Here is a 6,542-nt window from a genome sequence, read left to right on the forward strand (position 1 = left end):
CTCCCCTCCGCCTCCCAAAGGCGCGGGATGACAGGCTGAGCCGCCGAGCCCGGCTTGGGACTGTAGTCCGTGGGGCACACCGGCGCCACGAGTTTGCTGGGGCTCTTTCTCTGACCCGTCACACGCTCACGAACCCTGGCATCTCACGCGTCTGGAAGCCCGAACGGATCGAGGTCGTCTTGCGTCTGTCAAATTTAAAGGAAGCCCCCATGCATTCTAAGAGGTCGCCGCCACCCCTGTGCGTCGTTCCTGCCGGCTTTGCCGAGGGGCCCCAGGCAGAGCCGCGTGGGCGCCAACTCTCCATCCGCCTTCCCAGGCAGTCAAGCCAAGCCCCGCCCTTCTCTGGGTTTCCCGCTCCCCCTGCCTGCCCGGCCCCCTCTCCGCGCGTCTCGGTGGCTTCTGTTCCCTGGTCTGTCACGATCCGTCCCGTTGGCGCTTTTCTCCTGATCAGGACCCCACACGGGCACTCCCGGGAAGGGAGTGGCAGTCGACTCATCTCCTGAGCCGGGCAAGGAAGAATGAAGGCAAGTATGTCGTATGACATTTTCAGCTCCGCCAAGTGGACTCACACGCAATCCAACCCAGATGCAGAGCTCAGACCCTGCGGGGGAAGAATGGACGGGGCCCACGGACAATATTGTTAGCGCTGCCAAATAGACTCAAACACAATCCAAGACAGAACAGAGACCCTGCCTGAAAGAGTGGGTGGCACCCAGCGTCTGCTCCGTTCCTAACCCTTGCCCTCAACACTCTGGCTCGGTGTGCTTGGCTGTGGGCAATCCCCTCGGGAGAAGCAACGGCGCGCTGGGGGCTGGTTGGGAGGTGGGGCCCTGGCTGACCTTTCAGAAGGACGGGCACAGAGAGCAGCTGTCTACTGTCCCTACTAGATGCCGAAGTCTGAGAGAGCAGTTCCCAGCCAGGTAGGGGGGAGTGAGACAACGGGGCTGAGAACACGCATGTCTTCTGACAGCAGAGAGAGAAACTGGTTGATGTGAAAGAAGGGAGAGAGAGAAACAGAACTAGAAAGGTTGTCCCCATTAAGGTGGGGAGACAGTAGAGGCTGAGGGTGCCAGAGATGAGGGTGACCTGCAACAGGCGAGGGTGGACAAGGACATCAAACGCAGGAAGGGGGTCTTCAGATTTCATAGCCCCGTGGCGTATTCTCTCTAAAATGTTCCTATGCCGTCTTTGCAGTGTTGGCGGTCAACATGGCTTCTCTTCTCTCCTGAGCTCCTGGAGGGTGGGATGCGAGTTTGGCTTGTTCTTGTTGTGGAGAAGGTGGCAAGCCCCGGGCATGCCCTGCTGTCTCCTGGTGGTTATGCACACCCAGAAGGACACTAGGTGCACTCGAATAAGTGTTGCCAGGTGAGTGAGCAGAGGGTGCATGACTTCGGTCTTGGAAAATGTGATGACAACTCTAACTCCAAGTCTAATAGGCCTGGACACTGTCTATCTCCGAATGTATTTAAATACAATGAAGTGTGATCATCTTAACTATCACCTTCTTTATCTCTTATCACCATGACCAAGGCTATGGTACACAGAATAAGCCATATACCATACATTAAATAAAGAACTAAATAGACACTGTAAATAGAATCCCCGTTCCTTGTGGAAAAATTAGAAAACACAGATGAGCAAAAAAGAAAAAAAAGTTTGAATTGGCTCGAATTCCTTTTAGACATGTGGATAGCTATAGCTAAAGGTATGTGTGTATACATTTGGGTACCATGATGTTTTTTGATAAACTGTTATTTTATTTAATCACACAACATGAATAACACTCCATATAATTAGATTGCAGTGAGATGTCATCAAATGTGGTTTGGAAGAAGCTATGTTGGAATAAATCCATACTGTGACTCATTTATTCTGTAACTTGGAAGTCAGATGTTTGGAACAAATGGTATCATTAGTCAGAAAGAGACTCGATTCTTCTTAAAAACTTGAGTAATCACCGAGTACAAAGCTCTTTTCTACGGAGCACAGTACAGGAAGAGCCATTTGAGAGGCAGGATGAGGGTAGAGCTTCTTTAATAGGATTTTTGCTATATTCCACAAGGGAATTTAGTAATGATTAATGAATTAATATTTGTAAAGCAATTCAAAAAACATTCAATTTTAAAATTATTATTATTTTAAAATTATTCATTATGCTACCTATAAATATACCTATAAATATACCTATAAATATCAGTTTAGAGTTTTGTCTTTTACGAAGAAGAAAAAATATCTTTTGGGTAGAAAAAATGTCTAATGTATTTTCTAGTTTTTAGTTTTAAAATCATATTCTACAAAAAAACCTAAGATATTCTAGAAAATGATTTAAATGTCAGAACTACAATACCTGGTTTATTATTCACAGCATAATTTTTTATTAAATACACTTTCAATCCCATTATCATTTTTAAAACTACTTAGCTGCAATCACGATGAGAATGCCCATTCCTTTGTCTTTATTCATGCCTTTCACATTTCAGTGCCCCAGAAAGAGGCTTTCTCTACTTTTTAAAATGGAAAATTCTGGGTTGCTCATTATATCTGAAAGATAGACGGTTGTGGTGGAAATGAACGATGAAAAACTCCACGACAGCAACCACTGGCTTCATTGTGATTTGCTGCACTGGGACAATGTCTGCTACTTTTGCCTTCACCAAGACCACATGGTTCCCTTGCTTGTGTCATTTACTCTCCCAAACTCTTCCTGGTGGTCTAGGCAGGTTAAGCACCTGAGTCATGAGGGTCCAGGTGGGTTAAGCATCTGAGCTTTGAGGGTTTGGGTGGGTTAGGCACTTAAACCTTGAGGGTTAGGGCATGTTAGGCACCTGAGCCTCGAGGATCTAGGGGGATTAGGCACCTGAGTCTTGAGAGTCTAGGTAGGTTAGGCCCCTGAGCCTTGAGGGCCTAGATGGGTTAAGCACCTGAACCTCAAAGGTCTATGTGGGTTAGGCACCTGAGCCTTGAAAACATATATATCTTTTTACCTGATGCATCATAATTGGGAAGTTTTTCTTCAAAAGTAGCACTAGACTAGAAAATTTTTTTTAAAAAGACTACAGAAAGATAGCAAAGAGATGTATTCTTTCAATTTCTTTTTGTGGAAATGAAGTGATATAATAGGTCCTGAGAAGACTTAATAGACACATGACATGAAAATATATTTTCTCCCAAAACCTTGCTTTCTGGAACTTTCTTTCCAAATAACAGAAGTTCTGGGAGGAAATAGGAAGCTGGGTACTATTTAAAAGGTCTGGGTTATTAAGAAACATATATGCATCTCCAGATAAGACATTTATCTTACAGAAGGACTGTCTTCTAACACAGGTTTTATTTTATTTTCTCCTTGTCAAAACAGAGGCATCAACACCCTATTCTGCAGGTGCCATCTGTTTTTGGTTGACCTTAATTTTTGGAATGACTGCTTTTCTTTAAATCTTTTAAGCTAAGGCTAAACATCATTTGACAAGAAATGTTTGGGTTAGTTTGTGAACAAGAAATTAAATGTTCTGATTCCAAACATGGAATTACATTTCAGTAATGCTTAGTTTATTTCATATTTTAACAAACTGACTTATTAACACTCCCAGGATAAATTCTATTTTATATTTGGCCCTTTAAAGACCAACAGCATACAGTGACTTATTTGTTTTAATTCTATTTCGTTGTAGCATTTCATAAAACAATGTATGAGATGTATTATAGAGGTAAATTCTGGCTCATTAATGATGAAAAACTGATTATACATTTAAAAAATATAACCTAAAAGTTAGAATTTATTATGGTTTTTCATTTTAATTGATAAAGTTTACTTCTTTGTTAATGGAAATACTGATTTTTGTCTGATTATAAATATTTTGCAAATGATTACTTTAAAAAGTTGATTCCCAGCCCTTTTAATTCTAGTAGAGTGGGGGTCTGGGGCCCAGGTCTAATAATATCCTCACATGATTCTTAGGAGCCAGCAGGGGTTGGAAACACTAGACCGGGAATGGGTCTCGACTTCTGGGACCTACTCAATTAGTTATCCAGGAAAGTTTTCAAATAATGCTGATGCCATGCTTCCCTGAAGACCAATTAATTAAAATTGGTAAAATTAAAGTAGAAATATCAGAGTAAAAATTCTCCTTTGGCCAGCAGCCCTTGTAGTCATCACCTTGGTAAGTGTCTATCTCCACTACTAGGGATGGTCCAGGCAGGCAGCCAGACGTTGAGAAGCAGGACCGAAGAGCACCTATCTCCACCTCGCACCCTCTATTCTGCACCTGGTCCTTGTCAAAGCACACACTCATCTGAGTTAATCTTGGCCCCACTCCTTTGCCCACATGTACTTTGCCTCTTGTTCGCCAGCCATCGCCAGTATGAGCTTGGCACTCTAAGAGCGTCATTTTATTGTGTGACCACAGCGGCACCTAATATGGTGCCAACCACACAGTGGTGGCCAACTAATGCTTGGTGATGATGAATATAACAGACAAAGAAAATGACCAGGGAACTATCATCCCTTGATAAATAGGGAAGGAGAGGTCATGAGAGAGGACAGAGAAAAGGCAGAAACTCTTCATGTCGTTTTCGTTTTTGCCTTTTATAGAAATGGTCAGATGTGAACACTTGGCGAGAGCCCGTCTCAGCTGTGAGAGGAGAGTGGATGGCCAACTAGGATAGGCGAAGAGGTAATTACAGAGTACCTGAAACGTCTGTGTGCAGTGGAACCAGCAGAGCCAGATGACTGGCAGAGCAATGCAGCAGAAGAGAGTTGGATGGATACTTGGAAAACCCAGTCCCAGTCTCCTCTCAGCTCACCTTGCTTACCCAGTGGGTGACCTTGGGAAAAGAAGTCTCTGATCCTGGCTCTTCATATTTGCAGAACAAAGATGATATTACCTTCTTTATAGAACTGTTCTACGGAGTAAGTGAAATAAATCACAAAGTACTCTTTGGACCTAGGGCATATTTAATGGTTGCTGGTGTCCGTGCACAACTGACGGGCTTTGGTTTTGGGAAGTTATGAAGGACACTTCTCTGCAAGACAGCAAACAGAGCATCCACTTATGCCGGTGTTTGGGAAGCTGGTGGAAGACATCATTGAGCAATTAATTAGCAATAGTTTAAGAGAACCAAGTAGTTGGGAAGCGACCCATATGACTTTAAGATCAAATGATGCCTTTCTAATTTTACTACCCTCTTAAATTGTGGGACAGCCTCCAAATATAAGGGAATGACAGGTGTCATCCTGCATGATGGCCAAGTCATCAGTGCAACCTGAGTTGTTCGAAACCCCCAGTATCATCTATTTGTTTTTGGCATGGCATGCATGATTACATTCATTAACTGGTAATATACCGGGTTGTGTGCTCTATACTACAGAGTGATGGGGTCAGCAATCAGCTCAAAGTTTTCATAGAATGTGGATCAATTTGACAGGATTTTCTAAAAATTTATTTGGCTACACCACTGACTCTGAAATGGTGGTTTTCAGTAACAGTATCAAGAGCAAAGGCAATCAGGCCGTTTGTAATCATTTTCTTATGACTGATAGCACTGGAATGGCTGTGTCACTCTTTTACAAAATGTCAAAGTGCAGCAACAGGAGAAGATATCTTCCCTGTCTGTAACAACCCACAGACTCGTGTACCCTGGAGTATTTCTCCGAAGGTTTGTTTGCTAATCACTAATAGCAGAGTTATGCAAACCCTTAGGCCCCTTTGCAGACTCACAATGGAAGCTCTGAGGTAGAGCTCAAAATGTGTTTTCTTTTCAAACACTTTGGAGACTCTACAGCTCATGGAGATTCGAGTTCTGTGACAGTAATCATATTCTTCAATATATAGCAATCATTCTTGTTATGAATATGGCTCAGAGGATTGAGAATATCTGTAAACAGCTGAGTCTAAATGTGAAGGGATAGTTACTATTCTAGAAAACTGAAATACAAATAAGAGATTAAAAAAATTTGGGTAGTTGTTTGAAAACAAAGAATTTCAATGGTGAAAGCAAGGAGATGCAGTTGGAAACCAAAGCTTTGTGGTGTCAGCATAGCCATCCCCTTGGATGGGGACTTTCTATGTCACATCCTAAAAGGGTCTTCACTCTTCTCTAGTTTTTTTTTTTTTTTTTTCCTTCAGGCAGAGAATGTTGCAGGTTAATGAAGCAACTAGCTATACTCCCCAGGCCCCAATAGTTCCCATCCTAGGCTGCACATAAGAATCTCCTGGAACAAGGTTTTAAAATATGAATTCCCAGGTCTATTACAAATTAATTTAATCAGAATTTCTGCAGGTGGGACTGAGGCATTGGCATTTTTTAGATGCCTCCATGTGATTCTAGGTTTGAGATCCGAGACTGAGAACCAGTGTATGGAGGAGGGGTGCAGGAGACAAGGAAGAAGGAGAACGGAACACACTTTCTTACTCTAGTATGTTTGTGTCCAAAACCAGAATTTTACAGTCAGTTTAGACAAGGAAGCCTGGTCTAATGATGTTGCTTATCACAACCAGGTGACTGAAAAGATTTTGTGTTTGGAATACTCTTACACATATCTGAAT

At 42.7% G+C, this 6,542-nt stretch overlaps 1 long non-coding RNA gene across 1 annotated transcript; it reads left to right on the forward strand.

Annotated features, from left to right (window-relative positions):
• The first annotated feature begins 1,206 nt into the window (after positions 1–1,206).
• On the forward strand, positions 1,207–5,335 carry LOC110595928. Its single transcript, XR_002482163.1, has 2 exons — positions 1,207–1,365; positions 4,589–5,335. It is a non-coding gene; the product is annotated as an uncharacterized LOC110595928 (long non-coding RNA).
• The last annotated feature ends 1,207 nt before the right edge of the window (positions 5,336–6,542 follow it).

This window comes from Carlito syrichta, unplaced genomic scaffold (genome assembly GCF_000164805.1).
Source record: "Carlito syrichta isolate Samal-C Ts95f unplaced genomic scaffold, Tarsius_syrichta-2.0.1 Scaffold305263, whole genome shotgun sequence".
Classification (NCBI taxonomy): domain Eukaryota; kingdom Metazoa; phylum Chordata; class Mammalia; order Primates; family Tarsiidae; genus Carlito; species Carlito syrichta.